Raw genomic sequence first — 22,264 nt, 5'->3', positions numbered from 1 at the left:
AAAAAAAACGTACTCTGAATTACTTTTCCTCTAAGTATCATCAAAGCTACCAGAATACAGAAAAAATTATCATGTTTCTAGCTCTATGAGAACACTAATAAATTCAATAACTTCTGACGAAGTGCTTTGCTAATGAGTTTGATAAGGATAACAATAAAATATTGGTTTATTGTATGGGGTAAAAGTTGATATATTGGAAGAAATTAAATAAGAGCAAATATAAAGAAATCCAAACCTAACGCATGACTTCACGCTCACGATTAGTCAAAAAAATACTCCATGCACATGATGCTAGTGCAACTAAGCATTAGAGCAAATATAAAGAAATCCAAACCTAACGCATGACTTCACGCTCACGATTAGTAAAACCAATACTCCATGCACATGATGCTAGTGCAACTAAGCATTTGTCAGCCTTAAGTTTTAAATTTTGCTGTAAATTTTAATTCAATTTTTTACAGTAATTATCAAGAAATGCGTGAAAATAACAAATTGGAGATTCAAATTATTTACTTCTTGCGTAATATCTTTAAGACATTAATAGTTTGGCGAGAAGATAATATTGTGATTCAATGGCCTTGAACTAATAGGTTAGTGTACAATTGGATATTTTGAAGATCGTTTTAATTATCTTTCAATAATTAGATTGCTCATTTGAAAGATAATGTAAAATACAATAATTATATTTAAAAATTTTATTATATATATAATTCTGTGTTCTTGGAAGGGAACATATTTAATATTGTATTAGTTAGTCTTGCAAAAAGCTCCTGTGTTAAATAGTTTAAATCGTTTATTTTTTTCCACTGTCTAAAACATTATAACGTAATTATTTTTTTCGCACTTTTCAAATGCAATTAAAATAAAAATAAAGTAGCAAATATTTAGCTTGACTTCCTTTAAAATAATATTTTTGTCTTATAATCTCAAAAAGGTAACTTAAAGGTACATAATAATAACGAAAATTAACTTTTTAAGAAGAGGAATTTTCTATGATGCATAGATGACTATAAACGTTTTTCAGATTGAACATTGCTTAGACGCACGACAGTCATCGCTTTTTTCATGTTTTAATATTTCGAATGATTCTAAATCTAAGTTAACTCCATTTATCTATTTTTGCAATACATTATTGGCTGAATTAAATTATATTCATGTTAGAAAATAATTTATTTTGTTGTTTTAATTTCTCTTATAAACAAACAAGTGCTTAAAATTTTAAATAATTTATAACTTTCTGAAATTTTTAACGCAGATTCTGAAATTTTTAAATGCAAATGAAGTTTAAATGATGCAGCAAATAATTAACAAATTTACATCATTAAAGAAAGAATTTTTGTGTATTTTAATATATTCTTAAAAGTATATTTTATTAACTGCTGAAGAAATAACTAATAATAGCTATTTTTAGAAAATTAATATTATATACTAACGATTATAATTCTGTATTGGGAATTGTTCAGATGCGCAATTTTATTTATCAATCATTCAAAAATTAAAATGATTCATTCGTATTATAAAACTTATTACAGATCTATATATTTTTAAAATATATTAATAATTTAATAAAATGAAATTGTAATGGGAAAGGATTTCTTTGTAGTCCTAATTACTTCATATAAAAAAGTCTTGCGCATAAAATTTTAAACCATTTATTTTTCTTTTACTTTCGAAACATTTAAATGTAGTTAAGTTAGAAGGTTTTCAAATGTAATTAAAATTTAAATGATGTAGCAAACATTCAGTTTACCTTCATTAAGGAAGATATTTTTGCGCACTTTAATATATTCTCAAAACGAAACTCGAGCTTTACTACTGAAAGAAATAATTTTAAATTCTCATTAGTGTTGCAAAGATCGTCCTTTTCTGCGAAAAACAAAATTTGAATCTCATTATTTAGCTCGTTGTGTAACAATGTTTAAAAAAATTCAAAATGACATCCTTACAAAAATTTAAACATTGAAAAATTTCTTTTGAAACTAATTGATATGCCTAAATACTTAATGGTGCAGCTGTAGCAATGGAGATTAGTATATGAAATTGATTTCGTAAAAGAATGTAGAGATAACGAAAGTATTTTTGGACTTAAGGTTATTTCGAAGTTTTTTTATGCGCTTTTGCGCTTATTATTAACGTTTTGTTTTACATTTCTATACTGAAAAGCTCATAAAAATCAAATTAATTACTTACAAATCCTTAATGGTATTTTTTACATTTAATAAATATCCCAATCTTTACATATAATAAAATAAAGACTTCGTGGGTGAATATACTAGATTGCAGGTAAGCGGTTGACTCCAAGAATATGAAATTCAACATGACGCAGAATGAGTACAATTGCAAACTTTTTACGAAGCCCGGTTGTCGATTTTTAATCAGATTTTTAAATTCAAAGATATTGAAGAAATGGAATTTTCTCATTGGTTTAGTGTAAGTTAATGTTTCAAAATAAACCATACAGTTTCAAAATAACGAAACATTTACGTCAAATATTTTAAAGAATAACACCAGTGGTGTTTGTTAGCTTATAGAGATCTAATTAAAAAAAGTTGTTTATTGCGAGTTCAGCAATACTTAATTATGTTTCATTCGTTATGCAAGGTCATCTGAAAGATCAACATGATCGTGCTAGCATAAGCAGAATATGTCACCCGATTAATATTTTTAAAGTCATCAGAAACCACTTGTTTCTTTTGTTTATTGTTATGCGTTTAAAACGGATTTTTATAAAACTAAATAATTTAAAATCAACGATAATTGAAAATAAAAAAAAGTTTTGTACTGAAAAGAAATATTAAGAGAAAAATAGTACTAATAAATTGAAGAGAAAGTAGTAAAACGCTAATATTAATGTTGATGTCAATCATAATGAATTTCGGTAATATTTACAATTTGAAGTAAAAAATAAGACATGTATTGAAAAGGAAAACTGATCGAAAAATGGTATTTCTTCATTTAAGAGAACATTTAAAATCGGTAAACTGATATTAATGAAAAGGGTGCTCAATTAATTTTGGTAATAGGTACTAATTGAAACCTTTAAAAAAATTAGCTAAGTACTAAAATACTAAATTAATAGAGAAAATGAACTTATTCTTTACGGTTGACGTAAGAAGTCGCAATAATATTATTGAAACCAATACTGCCCTTAGAAGATATGAGCACAGAAGAAAGTAGCTTGACTTTTGTAAATTTTCTATATCATGAGTTGTCTTGAGAAACAGCATTATGCCAGATAATACTGTATGATGCAGTTAGCCTTTATTTTGCTAAAAAGCAAATAATGTGTTTTGATTAATCTAATAACGTAAATTCATCTAGGAGAGCAACAAATAATTTAACCATATAATAAAATAAAGAATTTCTGTGTATGTCCATCTGACTGTGCGTAAACCGGATTGAGGGTATACCGTAAGTTCTAAGAATGCGAGATTCAAAATGAATCTAAATTAGCAGAATTGTAAACAAATTGAGAAGTCCAATTTTCGATTTTGTGAAAATTATATTTTAGATTGAAAGACATTTAAAGAATGAAGTTTTCTTATTCGCTTAGTGGAAGTCAGTGTTTTACAATAAGCCACAGACGATTCAGTTTTTTAAAGATTTTAAAGATATCATCAGCTATGTTTGCTATGTCTACATACCGAATTGCAGCTTGATTACAAATTCACTATGCAACAAGATATTACTTTTAGATCAATGTATTTAAGTATTTGCTTTTTTAACAAGTCTCTGTTTTAGGCCTTTGTTTTTTTTCAATAAGAGTTGCATGAGTAAATTAAACCTCTCATGTAAATCAAACACTTATGAACCATAAAGAGAATCATTAATAATTCACCATGCAACAAGATACTACTTTTTTTATCAACGTTTTGTATTTTTTTCTTTTTTATATGTCTTTGTTTTTTTTTTCAATAAGCATCGCATGGCAAAAATTTGAAGAAAAGATCTTTCTTGAAGGTCAAAGATCTATGAATCTTGAAGAGGATCATAATTACGAATTCACCGTGCAACTTTTTGATCAACATTTTTGCCTTTTCTATGCCTTTGTTTCTTAACACTTTTTTTAATTTTCGTTTTTGTTTTTTTTATAAGCATCAAGTGATAAAAATTCAAAACAAAAATTTTCTTAGGGTTCAAACACATATGGACCTTGAAGAGGATCATGATTGCAAATTCATCATGCAGCAAGATATTTCTTTTTGTCCAACGCACGATGCAGCTTTGCTTTTTCAACAAAAGTCACTTCTTAAGAATTTGAAAAAAGTTTTTTTTCAACATGTGGAGCTAACACATTTTTAAACGCAAAAGAAAAAACAATTGTAAACTTGAGAAAGTTAATTCATAGAGTTTAAACTAATAGAAAATGCTATCTCATTGACAGGTTTGTTTGTTGACAATTTAATAAATGATCTAGTTACGATAAGGAAACAGCAGATCTTAAGGGGAAATTAGATTAGTTTCAAGCCAGCATTCCAAACAATTCTTTTATTTCCACATTTATCCTAAAACATATTAGCCTTGCAAGAAGCTTACCATGAAGATAAATGAAAACAACAACATATATTTTTCTTCTCGCGTTTTATGTATTAGAGGAAATAGAAGAATTTAAGAAAATCTTCGTTTGACTTTTATGTGCATTAAAAGCTAGATTAGGCTATTTTGTATTCAAAGTAAGATTATAATGTAATAAAACGCATTGCATTTGAAGATTAACTACTTTTCGGAGAAAAGAGAAACATTCGTAAATAAACAAAGCTAAACGTAAGTGTACTAATTAAATTGCTCCAGGGTAATGCAATTTCATGGAATAAAGGAATTCGGTGCACTGATTCAAAATATTTCTAAATTCCATAGGCGTTTGAATACGTATTTAAAAATAAAACTAATTATTTAAATTGTTAACGTTTTAGGAAATGCATTTCGAAGATAGCTTTATAAGATTAATAAGTTTATAAAGCTTTATGTTCATAACTATTTGCTTGAAAGATATAGTAAACATTAAAGAATAAAGGAAAAAATATTCTTAATATCTTTGAATCAGTTAAATTCTTTTTGTTACAATTCATAAAGAATATAATTGCATATTATTATACCGATAATAATGGGATTGTGCAGAGTAAGAAAAAATTAAATAATATAAATATGAAGAAGATTTATAGTAGCTAAATCTAATAATTATGTTGGGGGAAAATTATAAATTCTAACAGCTCACATGAGCTATACAATATTTGGTTAATATACCATAAAAACTGTAATTACTTAAAAACACTCATTAGTTTTACTACTAAAGTTAAAAGAAATAAAGATTTAGTGTTTCAATCAATCATAGATGATAAAATTAAAATTATTAATGGCCTATTCATCAATAAACACAGCAATATGCTTCTAATAATGATATATGGATGATACTGAAATATTATATTCCTAATGATGTTCAAAGGAAATTGCAAAATATTTTAAGTTATACATATACTTTGTAGAGAATCAAAGTGAAATATTCTTTTCAAACTAAAATAGTTTTTGATGTGGTCCAGTTTTCTATTCAAAATAATTATGTTTTAGAATGATTATGACTATTAAATCCAATGCTTTGAAAAATGTAATTTTTGTTGAAATTATTATAATCATAATTCATCAAAAAAAGATACGTATTTCTGTTTGCTGCGTAACTTAAAATTTCGTCTACACTAACTAATTAGAATTGTTAATATCACTCACTCGAATCGAATTATTAAGCTTGAGTCCTAATACTTTAAAGTTCAATAATTTGATCAAAATTTATTCAAGGTAATTCTATTTTTTAACGAACTTTACACAAATAAATTGAAGGTTTCAGCTGGAATTGCGTTTGAATTTAATGCATTTAAAACACGAAACGAGATTAAATACAAAACATATAGTATTTAAAGATTAATCTAATATAACTTTAAAGTTAAGCTCTTGAAATATTTACTATTTATTTATAGTAAATTAACTGAATGTACGACAAGCAATACAATTCCATTTTACTATGATACAATTCTACAATTATTCTAAAGTATTGGCTTTAAATGTCAATACTTAATTGGTACTAAAAATTTTCTACATCTTGTTGCGAAAACAACGAGCATGATGTAAATAATGAAGTTCCAATAGTGGTTCCCCCTACCTTCGAAAATAGGATAATAGTTTATCGAGTAATATCCATTTAGGGCGAGCTAAACATACATGCTGTGTCACAGAATGGTCAATAATATGGAAGTTAAGTATTGACTAAACATTTACATAAATATCCTCTTTCAAGATAACGATTCTTGTAATTCAATAGCGTTTACTTAGAATAGAGAAATCGATATTATACTTGCATATCGTAAATAAGACTTATTGAACGTCATTTCAACATGGTGAAAACTATACATGACCTCCGCCTTATAAAAACTTGACCCTTTAGTAATTTTTATAACGCAGCGCATTTTAGTCTTATTTTACATGTTTTCCACCATAACAAACACGTAGCATTTTATTCATAAACAACTAAAAACCATTATTCCTAAGGATTGAAAAAAAGTTTAAATTTTCGATAAATCGATATTGATCAACGTTACGAAATCATGCTCATTACTGACAGGCATGTACCGATACAGTTAATAAAAATAAATAGCTCTCATTTTTTTTTATTATTTATTGCCCGCTCCGGTGATTTCAACGTAAAAAGTTAGATATAAAATAGCTGACACCATTTTTTGTGTTGAGCTAAACTAACTCATTTAACAGTGCACGTAATCAAATTTTTTTATTTACTTTTCAACTGTTATAATTCTTTAAAATTATTTATTCATTTTTATGAATTTGTTTAATTACAACACATATTTCCATGCATGTTAGAATCGATTTAATTGCTCCATCACAAAAACATTTAGATTAAATAACAAACACATTATTATCAATATATTCGCCGTTTTATTCTCAAACCATTGTTATTTTGTCAATTTTATATAAAACTTTCCATAATAATTCCAATTCGGTACTTAAAAATTGTATTTGTAACATCTTTATATTCGGAAATTTTATTGTAGAAGTTTTAAATTTTAGTTACAAAAGTTAGTTTTAAGATTAGTGCTAATATATAGTATATATATATATATATATATATATATATATATATATATATATATATATATATATATATATATATATATATATATATATATATATATATATATATATATATATATATATATATATATATATATATACATATATATATAACGATTGCTTGATAGAATTAGTGAGAATATATTACTAAAAATATAACTTGTTTTAATAAGCTTGTTTTTCCTTAAACTAGATGTCTTTGCAATAAAACTGTTAAATTGATTCTAAAGCAAGTAAAAATATTTATTATCAATGAACAGGTGTAAAAAATAAATAAATAAGACTATAACAGAGAAAAAGTAAATGGAATGTGACTATATACACTGTGAAAAATTTTTGCTTACTCCAACATCAAAAAATGTGGCAATTTCCTTATAAAAAGTTTTTACAGTGTTTAAATTATTATCTAAATAAACATGATTTTAGAATTTAACGATAGTAAAATAAATACCAACTATTTTAGTTTAATATTTCATGAAGCTCTTGCTCGAAGCCAACTCATGATATTCAAAATATATCACAATCCATCAATTTTTAATCTGTATTTATCGCTTTCATAGTAGACTGAAGGAAGGAGGATAAAAAACCTATTATCACAGAACCTATTGCCTCCGAAATAATAAAGACTAACATCCCAAAACAATATATTTTATTAAAAGTTTTTAAGAGATAAGGAATTTAAAAAAAAATAAATATTTCATCGCATTTTTCTTCTTTTGGTTTTAAAAAGTTTGGTTTTAAAAATTAGTGCTCTGAACTGCTAATCATCATCAATGATTCGGCTAATTTGGCATCTAATGCCCAGATGTAATACTTTTATTTTGACAATACTATCACCCTCTATAATACTGACAATACTTTGGTTTTGACAAGATTTAACGATATTATTCCATTTTAGGGAACCTTAAAATATTGCCAAACTAGTACTGAAGCCTCTGTTGTTTAATTTCAGCAATATCTGTGGCAATAACTACCTAATATATTAACATAGGCATAAGTTGTAATAAGTTTTTTATGGCCCCTGAGATGGAAAAATATCGATTTAGAGAAGTCGTAATCATAATTCTTGAAAATAATGACTGTACTACTTTATCTCGGGGAGCCGAAGAATTATGAAAACTTGATCCTAATCTTGAAAAGCTACAAAAACTTTTACAGCTACCAAAACGGAAGAAAAATATTTTTTTTCCTGATATATTTGTATTTACATCTCAAATACGATAAAACTCATATACGATTCACGTCAATAAAAATTAATGATTTTTTTTACCCTCCAAAACAATACTAATGGATGTCGCTAATATCTTTACATTAATTTTGTTTTGACTAATTCATGATAATGCCATTATTTTTGAACCCTGCGACAAATGTTTTTGCTAAATTGGTACTTACTTCTAAATTTTCAATTTTTGTTATGTCTTATCCTTTCCCGCTACCTTTACAATACATAAAACATCCTTTACGCTTAAAACAGGAAATACAATAAGACGCTTAACCTATTAAACTCACTTTACACATTTACATTAATGCATACATATTTTACTTATTCTTTTACCCTGATTGTGTAAACTAAACTCAACCACATTTTTCCAATAAATTTGCTGTTTGTAAATTATTTCAAATCTATATTTTATTTTTGATTCTTGCTAAATGTATGTTATTTAGGCTATAAGAAGCATGCTTAAAAAGCAAAATAAACATGCAATTTCATAAATTTTCCAAAATCCTAATTCGCCAATGTCACAAAGAATGCTATTTTTAAATGTGCTACATAAGAAAAACATAAGAAATGAGTAGAAATGGGATCAGTGAAAATAATTTTTGATAAAAATAAATCTGTAAGCAAGCAAGTCTCGAATATTATAAATCTATGAAATTTTATGAAAAAATCTCTTCCATGGGATGTAGCGTGTGAATTTCGTCATCAGAGTTTTAATGTAGACTGTGCTTTCGAACGTATGTACAGTGCACCAAAAAACAGAATAACTTTCGATCTAATAATCGATTATTCACGTTCTAGGACTAATTCTTAATAATTCAAATTGGTGACCTCAACTGTGCTAATAAGAGCAGACGATATTTTAAATTACGAAAGCAGACACAAAAACCTACGTTCTCTGAATAAAAAATTTTTCAACAATTACTAAAACATGTAATAAATAGTTATATATTTTTATTGAAACTAATTTTTTTCATTGGATTTGGTTGAACGAATTTTATAATCGAAAGTTATTCAGGATGGACCGTTTTTTTTTTGCGCACTGTGAATCAAATTCGATGTGGATTGGTACAAAATTGCGGATTTGTGTAAGGCGCATACATATAAACATTCTGCTTTGTTTATATAGTTATGAAACTGTAAGTTAAAAATATTGTAATATTCATATTTTCTTCGTGTACTACTGAATAGTTTTTTTTAAACCAAGAAATAATGTGAATCGGATATGGTTGAAATAGAGCACAGAATGCTCAAAAGCCTTATTTCAACTGCAATTCTCATTGCTTCACGTCTAACAATTGAGCCAAATAAAATTTAATCTATAAAAAATGAAAAGTGATGCAATCTAATGCGTTTTGATACTTCAATCACACATTTATCCGCTGTTGCAGTATTACCATTCCGTAGCTTCAAATTGATTTAGCAGCTTCCTCCCAAATTGTATAGGAAGCTTAATTAACCATCATAAACTTAATAATCTGCAACTACAAATTAACCAATGTCTTATCGTAAGTAAATGAAAAATAGAGTTTATGATTTGACTAAGTAGCAACTAGGAGAAAAAAACACAGCTACCTCCTTTAGCAGTGATATAAATAGTTCACGTGAATGGTTGTAAAATTTTGCTGGCATTAATAGTATCGGAGTTCTGTTTCACATTGAGTTCTTGGAACTTATACACCAGAAATCAAGATCATTTCAGCTTAGCAACTGACTTTATGCCACTTAGCACCTTTAAGTTGTATCCTTATTTATTATTGTCTTATTATTGTTATTATTATTGTCCCCGACAGATCTTCACTACTTTCGCAAAAATCACTTTTTTAATGTTACTTACTAGGAAGGCTAGGGTTTTCTGGGCCAGTACTCAATTACTCAATTCTTCAATGGTGTATTGAGCAAACAATACAAAACATTATCTAAATTGCATGAAAAGTGGTTTTTGCACCTCTTAAGAAAAGGCAGCTATGAAATCCTCCGCTATGATAAAATTTGACATCTACTAAGGACTTCTACAAACTCTTATGAAACAAAAAAAAATATAAAAATGTCCTTTTATATTATAAATTAATTAATAATAAAAAATTAATAAAAAATAGCGGGAAAGTATATTTATCCAAAATTGACCTAAATGTTTACTAGCACTGCATCATCATTTTAAGTAATAAATTATTGAAATAATTTGTATTATAACTCCAATAAGGATGAGGTATTCATCCTATATAAAGATTTGAAAATTAAGGAATCTAATCAGAAATTCTGACATATGGACTTTACAATGAATCAATTTGTTTCGAGACATACTATATAATATCAAATTTCGTTATTATTAGAACCTTGAAATTTTCATAATTAGCTCACAAATTTGTTATTTTATTAAATGTAGAGATTATTTTCAAATCAAACTGTTTCATGTATTATTATTTATGGTCATAAAAAATTAAAACACATGTTCACATACTGAACTTTAACAGTAGAAATAGAATAAAGTTCACTTTTTATAACATCATATTAAACTAAATTAGGATAAACAGCAAATTAAAAATTCTTGAGATGAGAAAGTAATTTAGATTTATAAATACATCACAATATTTAAACAATTTTCGTTAAAATTACTAATGCCAATAGAAAAATAAAATATTTATTTACATTTTGTAATTGAACTAATTCTAATAAGAAATAAGCATATCCTATAGTCTGAGTAGTTAAAAAACATTGGACATCAATAGATTATTAAACAAAATGGCAATATTTAATAATCCATTGATTGTATAAAAAATATATGACTAATAATATTAACAGAATCTACTTCTTAGTTCCACTTTTATTGAATTATAACAGCGCAATGAAATATCAATTGCTTTTAATTACATCGTTTTAAAATAAATAAGGATAAAAAGCAAGAAATAAATTCCTGAAACCAGCAAGTAATGGTCAGTTGCAAATGCTGTCCAAGCTTTAAATTACTTTCGACACATTTAAAAAAGATTTGATTAAAAAAGATTAAGATTTATCGATGAACTAATCATAACTCGAAAAATACTTAAAGAAATTAACAGATTCTGTAATCCAGATTGAAAAAAGAACTTTTGTTTATAATAAAAGAATGGCGATATTTAACACCCGATCTATGGATTGTGCTCAAAGAAATAGGACTATTAACACTCATAGTTTCCCACGTCCTAATATAATACTAAAATAATATGAATAGAATTCCACTCCTTAATTCCCCTCCTATTGAACTGTAACAGCACAATCAAATAGGAAACGTTTTTAATTACATCGTTTTAAAATAAATAAGGCTAAAAAGCAACAAATAAATTCCTGAAACCAAGAAATATACTCTTGAAACAAGCAAGTAATGGTCAGTTGTAAATGCTGCCCAAGCTTTAAATTACTTTCGACACACGTAAAAAAGATTTGATTAAAAATGATTAAGATTTGTGAATAAGCGAATCATAACTCAGGAAATATTTAAAAAAATTAACAGATTCTGTAATCCGAGTTGTAAAGAAAACCTTTGTTTAAAATAAAAAAACGGCGATATTTAACACTCGATCTATGGATTGTGTTCAAATAAATAGGACTATTAACACTCATAGGTTTTTCACATCCTAATATAATCCTGAAATAATATGAATAGATTCCACTCCTAAATTCTCCTCCTATTGAACTATAGCAGCAAAATCAAATAGAAAACGTTTTTAATTACATCGTTTTCATCTGAGTAAGGATAAACAGCAAGAAATATGCTCCTGAAATCAGCAAGTAATGGTCAGTTGTAAATACTGTCCAAGCTTTAAATTACTTTCGACGCATTTAAAAAAGATTTGATTAAAAATGATTAAGATTTATCAATGAACTAATCATAACTCGGGAAATATTTAAATAAATTAACAGATTCTGTAATCCGAGTTGTAAAAAAAAATGGCGATATTTAACGCCCGATCTATGGATTGTGTTAAAAGAAATAGGACTATTAACACTCATAGTTTTCCACGTCCTAATATAATCCTAAAATAATATGAATCTATTCCACTCCTTAATTCCTCTCCTTTTGAACTATAACAGCACAATCAAATAGAAATCGCATTTAATTACATCGTTTTCATTTAAATATGAGTAAACAGCCAGAAATATATTCTTAAAACCAGCAAGTAATGGTCAGTTGTAAATGCTGCCCAAGGTTTAAAAATTACTTCCGACGCACATAAAAAAGATTTGATTAAAAAAGATTAAGATTTGTGAATTAACTAATCATAACACAGGAAATATTTAAGGAAATTAACAGATTCTGTAATCCGAGTGCTAAAAAAAAACTTTTGTTTATAATAAAACAGGCGATATTTAACACCCGATTTATGGATTGTGTTAAAAGAAATGGGACTATTAACACTCATAGTTTTCCACGTCCTAATATATTCCCAAAATAATACGAAAAGATTCCTCTTCTTAATTCCCCTCCTATTAAACTATAACAGCACGATCAAATAGGAATCATATTTAATTAAATCGTTTTCATTTAAATAAGAATAAACAGCAAGAAATATATTCTTAAAACCAGCAATATTTAAAGAAATTAACAGATTCTGTAATCCTAGTTGTAAAAAAAATGGTGATATTTAACACCCGATCTATGGATTGTGTTCAAAAAAATAGGACTATTAATACTCATAGTTTTCCACGTCCCAATACCGTAAAACTAATAGTTTTCACATATAATTTATGACCTCTATTTGTATGAGGTCTCAAAATAAAACTCGGATGCAAAATCAATATTTGATCCCCAGAGGCAAAGCGGAACATCTCGTAAACCACTTTTTGTAATCGCAGATCGCTCCAAGAATTGACCCTTAAAAGAAGCGAGCAGAAACCGTCGAAAGAGAAAGCCATAAAAAGTCCTTGAAAACTCTCTCTCTTCCTTTTTTATCAAATTGATATTACGTGTATGGAGTTTTAGAAAATGACTTGGTGCAAAAGGAAGAATTTTCTCAAGATTTAAGCTCAAAAAAATTATGGACCTGGAAGAGTTTCAAAATTGGAATTCGAAATACTTTATTGCGTAGAAACTTCTCCCTGTGATGTGGCAATGGCTTTCTTTTGTTTTAAGAGAATAGTATGAGTTTTCTTATAGACTCGAAAATAAGCGAAAAGAATTTTTTTTTGAAGGAATCAACGATTTTTGATAAAAAAAAATTTTTTTTGTTACAGGCATAGCTGTTTATGTGTTTCAGGTAGCCTGCGTCGAAAATAAACACTGAGGAATTTTGTGATAAAATATTTTTAGACCAGAAAATTTTGAAATTCTATCAAAAAACTGATTCTTAGCCTTTTTCAGGGGATCAAAAACACTTTTTAGTGGATTTTGCTTACATATAAATTATTTTGCGAAAATGAATGTAATGCGATATATTTTCTTATTCATAAAGTAGAAAGAAACTGAGAATATAGAAAATAAGTTAACTTTTCACATTTGCATTTTAAAAGAAAATTTATTCTACGCATGAATACAAAATTCAAAATTTAACAGACTTACTTTGTTTGTCTTTAACACTAATAATCTACTTAAAAAAGTAGAAAAAGCGTGGGATTAAATGCAAGATTTGGTAAATTTTTACTATACCTTTTCAACCAAGCTATTATGTACTAATATATTAGTTTCCATATGGTTTTTCTAGTGAACGTTTTTTTTAAAATTATTCTCTGTGAAATAGGCATCTTATTTTTTTTTTGACTACTGGTTTTTTATTAGCATATTATGTGTGTTACTACTTTTAATAGCTTTATCTAACGAATCAATACTGTAAAAATACATTTAACTATAGCAAAATTAAAACAAGTCAATTGGGGCATTCTCGGTTATGTTAACTCTTGAATTTGGCCAAATGAATCCATATTATTATTATTATATGTTATATAGTTATAGATACATAATACTGGGAACTAAAAAGAAAACTTTCATGAAATTTAAATCTGTACTTCATATAATTTTTTATTGATTCTGTATGGTTGAAGATGGAAAAATAAATCAAGAGGAGCACATTTAACTTTTCTTATGTTTGACTGAATTTACTTTCAGCCATCTTTTGCATAAATGATGTTTTATGATGTTTCAGAAAAAGTAAATTTGCCAGAATATTACAATTTACTTTTAAGTTTGCTAATAATTAGTGCATACGAAGTTACGAGGTAAAGCAATATGTAGAGCTCAAAATAAAGAAAAGAACCACCATGAATAACTTGATCTAATGATTGAATCTTCACGTTTTATGACTCAATCTTGAAGAATCGAAAGGGTGACCATAAATATTCTAAGTAATTACTAAAGACGATATTTTAAGTTATGAAATCAGACACAAGTTGAGTTTCTCAATCATCTGCAAAAGCTTACATTCCCTGAACAAACATATCTTACACGTAGTCGCAATATTGAGAACATTATGCGCATAGTTTGGTCAGGAGAGTGATTCCAATAATTAACCTCTTCGTGTTAATTTTACTTTTTTCGCATTTTTCCAGATCTCAAGAACTTTTTCAGCAAATTGAAAAATTTTTGAACACAATTATAAAATTCGTTTATTCAGAGAAAATTAAAAGCAAAAATAACTTTTAGTGAATATTTATAATTTGTATCATTTTATTTAATATTAGCTCAATTAATGTTGAATTATAAGTAATAAAGCTATTTAAATAATTTTAAAGAATGTAATTTTACATCAGAAAATACAAAAACTGAGCAAAATAGGTCGAATAGTTCCTGAGAAATCAGATTTAAAAAAAGTCGTATTTTAAAAACGTATTCATTTAAGCCAGTGGTTCCCAAACTTTTTTGATCCATGGACCCTTTTTTATAGTCAAACCTTGCCCACGGATCCCCAAGTGAAAAACTGCATATATGAACGGTATAAAAATTACAAATTAAAAAAACATTTTGTTCAAGAACTATTTATTGAAATTATATCTTTTGTTTGAAATAAAATAAAAAAATTAATGACTTGGATGAACGTGATGAGATTTTAAGAGTGTATTTATGTCCAGCTCAATGTTTGTGAGCACGAATTTCTAATCATTTATTTTTTTTGTGATGAGGTTCATTACGGCATTGAAACTGAGAGAACAATATCCTCTTCCCAAGTTTTGTTTTTACAGAAAAAGTTTTGCTACAAACGTAGTTTTACGATTTTAGTTTCGTTAAGTTTGGCAAATGTACTGAAAATACATTCGCTGCAGCTTGTTTCAAGTTAGCCAGAAAACCTATATATCTTCCTACTATTGCCGGAGTAGCTACAGTATATTTGTCAACGGAGTAGCTACAATATATTTATTCAGTAGCTACAGAAATATTAGTCAAGGGTATAGCTTTTAATTCAGTCAATAGCGTTTCACCTTTCGTATCGCTTTTCAAACATTTAGCAAATAATAATTCTTGGTAAAAATGTTACTCTTCGTTTCCTGGATAAGTGGACTCGTCAAGCTGAATAGAAAATTCAGATATTTTTAGGTACTCAGATAAGGAATTTTCTACGCACTGAGATATTTTGTCAATCCTTCTTTGTGCATTATTATTACTCCGTGGAATTCTTTTTACAATGTTAAAAGCTGGTTTGTGCAACCCGGTGAATATTATCTCACTTACAACTAGTAAAATAAGTTCTTCGATGGAGTGAGGCTTTCCGGACTTTGCAATCATGTAATATATAGAAACATGCAAAACTATGTGAAACACGCAATCCATCGTAACCTCGCTTAGATGTTGTCCCGATAAGTTGTTGCAGTGACGTTGTTTTCAGATATTTTTCTTTGACTAATTGAAAAATAGTTAAATCTTTATCTTTTTTGTCACTATGGATTTTTTATCAATTGTTCGTTAAGCTTGGAATGCTTCATTGAATCACTTGCTATAGTTTTATTACATAGAAGACACATAGGCAAAGTACTATTTCCTGGTGAAGGACATACTTCAAATATTCAACACTGTATTTTCGGTGCTTTTTCTTCGACTCATTCATGCTGTAATCTCTTAAAAAGGGAACAAAAGATATAAGAAAATTTTTAAATCAACTGTTTAATTTGTAACAAACCACCGTTAATAATTATAAGCATCCACCTTCATTTATAGTTTACTTAAGACGTAACTATTTTATTCTATCGCTACTATTTCAATTATCTTAATTTCCACAATAATAAAAACCGATCACAATTATATTATTTTATATTAAACCTCACGTGTACCCCCTGACGTTGTTCAGGGACCCCCAAATCAGTTTTTATTTTTCACGGACCCCCTGAATGGTACCACGGACCCCTGGGGGTCCATATGAACCACTTTGAGAAGCACTGATTTAAGCTATTCAGATTATAACTATTCTCATGGAATACTGATCTTTAGAACAAAATTTATTTAGGTTAATATCCTTTTTTTGCACACTGTTCCTCTGAAATAGCATTGAACTATGCTACATCATTACGTTAAGTTTTTAGTTTCAGAAAAAATGCTTTTGGCTATTAAATGCTGTTTCATAACTCGATAGAACTGTGCTAAATAAAATAACTGATTTTTCTTAGAGAAAAGATTCCTCCTTGTTTTTATGCGCAGTGCTAAAATTAAAAAAACGGACTACTCATGAATAACTTTTAATTTAATGATTGGATCTTCATTTTTAGGGCTCAATCTGAAAGACTTGAGGGAGTGACCTCAAATACGCTGATGGACAAAACTAAGAGATGGAAGACATTTTCCCAAATATCTAAAAAAATACTGAATATAAATAAATGAAATTTGGCATGGGTATAGCTTATTCCATGATAATAAAGTATGCAAAACAAAAATGAAAGTGCCATTCACTGGCAAGACCTATTGCCAATAAATCCAATGTAGTCTGAACTTAAGGATAAAAGAGGACAATAAAAGTGAGGCTTGTACAGTGTGTGTTGCCTCAAGTATGGTGTATCACCCCTGACGGACAGACTGCATGCACAACGAGTATGCATGCTGTTAATAAGGGAGTTAAGGAGGACTTGTGGAAGACCCTCCCATTCTTCCATAATAGCAATTCCATAGAGCAATTTTTAACTCCAGAATGGTTCTGGGGGGTGGTTGGTGCATCGCAATAGCTCTCCCAAGAGCATCCCAGGCATATTCAATAGGATTCAGGTCAGGGGATTCGGCTGGCCAATCCATTCGTTGAATATCCTCGCCTTCCAGATACTCATCAACCATGAGAGCCCTATGTGGTCGCGCATTGTCGTCCATAAAAAACGTCCAGGACCAACAGCGCCCCTGAAAAGACGCACATCTGGCTCTAGGATCTCCTGCCTATACCTCTGGGCATTCACGGAACCATTGTCAAACACATGGAGCGGTGTGCGGGTATCTTGCATGTGCGAATGAATGTGCGAAAATGCTTTCCATCTCCTAATTTTGTCCACCAGTGTATGTTACCTAATTACTACATACTATATTATAAGTTACGAAATATGACTCTAAAAAGTACTTTTTCTGAATAAACATAACTTTTTTCGACGGATTCGGATTTCTGACCCCCCAAATACGGGGGTAACTGCAATCTTGGAAATATGGTGCTAATAGTTCAGATATAATTTTGAATTCGAATCCGCCGAGAAAAGGGTATGTTTATTTAGATAAAGTACGTTTTTGTGTCTGATTTTGCTACCTAAAATAGCGTCTGCACTAATTATTTAGCGTATTTAAGGCCACCCCCTGAAACCATGAAGAGTGAGTTCTGGATTCGATCACTCGATCAAAAGTTGTTTAAGGGTGGTCCGTTTTTTATTTTGCGCTCTGTACCTCAAGATAGCACAGTATTCATTTTACACCGCTATCATTTGAAATAAATATTTTTTGACCATTGTGTTAAATTTTGGAAGCAATGTTAGTTCTGAAAACTGTTCCAAATGCATTACTGACCTTTTATGTTGAAAAATACTCAACGCTAGCTATGTGTACCGATTGAATTGCATTCTATTTATTCCAGAATACATGAAATATATCAATGGTATTGGTAAATAAAAAGAGCTTGATGTCATGCAATTCTTTCCCTAAACAATGTCATCTCTGTGCATTAAGACCGACAATGGTTGCGTGTTACAGAGCCTTCCTATCCATGTGCAACCGTTCAGTTGAATAATCTCTTGGAGAAAGACCAGTTTCCCGATGAGCGCCAATCGATAGAGAGTGAGGTAAAGCGGGTGTCCCAGAAACGAAGAAAAAATAAGCAAGAAACCTGCCTGGTTATTTCTCGCTTGACTTAAGTCATTCGCCAAAAAAGGATGCTAGTTCTTATCAGTATCCATTCAAGCTTGTCATCAAAGAAACTTCTTCTGCTATCCTAAATTAGGACAAAGGATAAGAGTAAAAGAAAATGTTGGTACTAAATGTCATTGACAAAAGGCCAAATTTGGATATAAATTGCGTAGTTTTCAGCTTAATTAACGAAAGTGGTTTTTAATTAGATTTCAAAGATGAATTCTTTCTAAATTTTTCATTATAAATTAAATAATTAATTATAAATTGTAGCTAAAATAAAAAAAAATTAATTGAATTCTTATTGGAATTTTGATGAGCCGATGGCATAGGAAAATACTTTCGAATATTTATTTTGAATATTCAATATTTTTTACTTATTTAAAAAAAATATTCATGTATAATTAAAAATGGTGCTAAATTCTCATGGTGTTGAAGGAGAATAACGTGAAAAATAACTCGAAAAACACGTACCGTAAACCGGGGCGAGTCTACTCATTTTTTCAGTTTGTCAACTTTCAAGTGGTCAATTTTTTGTAAATATTAAAGAAAAAAGACTTTTAATAGGTGTTTTGGAATCGCTATTTATCCCTCTTTAAAGCTGTGAAATCGATTTTAGAAAATATTAACAGTTACGCTGTTACTGTATATTTTTATAGAACTGCTGACAAATCTCTCGTATGGGGCGAGTCTACCCATTCTACTAAAATGAATGTTAACATTGAAAATAATCAAATTTTACTATAAAATTGTTATTTAAGTTACTATATAGGATATTTATGAAGTAAAATTCATAACTTTATTATATATTCAATTTTTTTATTCATAAAATAACACAAATTGAGTATTTGATCGATTATCACATTTTGATCACAGTTTTGTTTTTATAATCATTAACATTATAAAATAGCATTTTTTTCTCATTATTGGTGATAAAAATAAATTAAAATTAATATAAATTTACAATTAAATAATTAATAAATAATAATACTTAAAGATTATTAACAAAATCGAAATTCAAACATTGGGAATCATGAAAAATCCTTTTCCCATTCCTTTGGGAGGTGTGATTTTTCTTACAATGTTTTCTCGTTAAAATATAATATTAAATAAAAGTTAATTTTGTAATATAAAAATTGAAAAAATAGGTAAAATAAACATATTTTATATTTACATTTATATTTAACATATAAATTTTCTTATTAATGATAAATTTATCAATGCAGAATTAAAATAATATACTCAAATTCATTTAAAATGACTTAATTTTAATATAAACAAAGTTCTAAATTATATTATTATGCTTTATTAAAACTAAATACGAATGGGTAGACTCGCCCCGCGACTTCTGGCTTTTTGTTTACAACAGCAAAACTTACATTCTTTTTGTTTTTTTTCATATAAAATTAATGTAATCTTAGTCTTAGATAAGTTTATCACTTAACCAAAGTGAAAATAGTAATAATAATAATATACTTACGGAGCATCAACTAAAAGTTTGCTGATTTTCATTACAAATCTCTCAAAAGACGCTTGAACAGGTCGGTTAAAAAGACACCAAATAAATAAAAACGGATCAAACTACTACAGCGCCATCTTCCTTAGAGTCTGAACTAAGTCCTCCGACGGTAAAAAAAATTTTATTTGCAATTCAAAATAGTGAAAATTAAATAAAATTAAAATGGGTAGACTCGCCCCTGGATGAGTAGACTCGCCCCGGTTTACGGTATGAGTATTTCGAAGGGCAGATAGCTGTTTCAGTACTATAAGTACTGTTATTTGTAAATATGTAAATATGAACCCATTCAATATCTGGATACTGATTATCCAAATTACACTAGCACTGCATCTGCACTGAGAAAAAAACATTGTCACAAATACTAAAATATGGTAAAAATTCGGGTTTTTTTTGGAGAGCTTTGGTAATGATTTCAATAAAAATAGCAATAAAATATGATTTTGTAATATGTGACAAAATTTGGGGAAAATTTTAAGATGTGGTAATTTTATGATGATAGCCTAAAGCATGGAATAGAACCCAATAATTTTATTAAATTTCCCTTTCAGTTTTGTATTTTTAATTAATTGTTTTGTAATAAGAACTATAATTTTGAGAAAATCGGAATTTGCGAAAAACCATTACCGTATGAACGGAAAAATTACAAATGAATAGTTTATATACAATATATTTTGGTTTTTAATACCAAAATTGTGTTTTTTTATTTAGAAATGTCATTGCCATTAAGTACGATAATTTTATCAGAATTTTTTTCTGCGTATCTTAAATTTTGAATTTTGCGTGACACATTTTCTGCAATATTTTGTCAGAAAAGTATAATGTTTTATTATGTTATGTTATATAATGTTTTATTCACTACTAAATGTTTATAATATTTTATTCACTGATTTACATTTTTACTGTTTGTTTAATATAGGTTTCAGTTAATGTTAAGATCCATTACCTTTAACGAGATTTTGAATATATTGACCGCATTAAAAGTATAATGCATAATTAAGACATTGGATTATAATCATTTATAGATTACATGTATATCGTTATCAGAGCAACTAATTGTATTGAAGCATACAATTAATCCTAGCTTATTATGATGGATGAAATTATTGGATGTAATTCTTAGCGTAATTGGGAAATTGCTATACATTCAACATAATTGGATATTATATCCTGTACAGAATATCAAGATGACAGCGATGTTGCAGCGCAAAATTACAATTGTGATTTAATTTTAACAAATCTTCATATTATATCTGTATATATTTACTAATAAAATAAGTTCTCGACAATATTTCATTGTTTTTTAGCTCTTCACATTAAAAAAGATAGTCCTGTAACATTTTTAATAGTTGATGTAATACTACTGAAAATTAAACCAAATGAAAAGTAGTTTGTATTATATGAATAAAATGAGAAAAACAAATTATATTGCAATTACAATACGGGCTTGAAATCATATTTTTATTTTCTTAACGTACTTTAAATTATGTGCAAAAAAAATATGGACTTTAAAAAACGTTGAAAATTATGACGAAGGTACATAATAATATCAAGTATACAAATAAATTTTCTTGGAACGTGCGCTTAGTGTGTTTCTAAAAGAAATTCTATTATTTTTTTAAAATTTATGTCATTGTAGTGTTCTTTTACATTGATTAGAGGTATTCAGGATCATTCAGGAATTCAGGATTTATGAAGAGTTTCAATCTTTCGCTTAGAAAAATTCATCCAAAAGGAATATGTAAACATATTTTACGCTAACAAATCAATGTATTGCCGTTCGCTTTCAGCTAAATATGCAAGATGTATTTCATCTGATCACTTGGCAAAATATTCAAAGATGTCTTAACTCATCATCAAAAAATTAAACGAATTGCACCCTGAGTGATAAAGTATGGTCAAAAATACTTAATATGATAAAATATATTATGTTTCTGGCTCTATTGGAAAACCAAAAAGCTTGGTAATTTTTATCGTAGCGCTTTGGTAATGATTTTGCTAATGGTTTGATAGTAATGAGTAATTATTATAGTGTTATAATGTGTGATAAAATCTGGTGATTTTTTCACAATACCTTGGAGCATGGCCGAAAAACCATATATTCAATAAAATTTTCTTTTCAGTTTCG

The 22,264-nt window shown here is 28.0% G+C and overlaps 1 protein-coding gene and 1 long non-coding RNA gene across 2 annotated transcripts in view; one reads left to right on the top strand and one right to left on the bottom strand.

The window, feature by feature from the left end:
- LOC107444278 (uncharacterized) overlaps nucleotides 1-22,264 on the bottom strand; it is a 684,996-nt gene that overhangs the window by 577,010 nt on the left and 85,722 nt on the right. The gene's annotated exons all lie outside the window — the stretch shown is intronic.
- Nucleotides 1-22,264, top strand: part of LOC147811064 (uncharacterized) — a 124,481-nt gene that overhangs the window by 80,119 nt on the left and 22,098 nt on the right. The window lies entirely within an intron of this gene.

This window comes from Parasteatoda tepidariorum, chromosome 4 (genome assembly GCF_982258835.1).
Source record: "Parasteatoda tepidariorum strain Cologne lab strain chromosome 4, Ptep-v5.0, whole genome shotgun sequence".
Lineage (NCBI taxonomy): Eukaryota > Metazoa > Arthropoda > Arachnida > Araneae > Theridiidae > Parasteatoda > Parasteatoda tepidariorum.
Note: the sequence above shows the minus strand (reverse complement) of the source record. Positions and strands in the feature narration are given on the sequence as shown.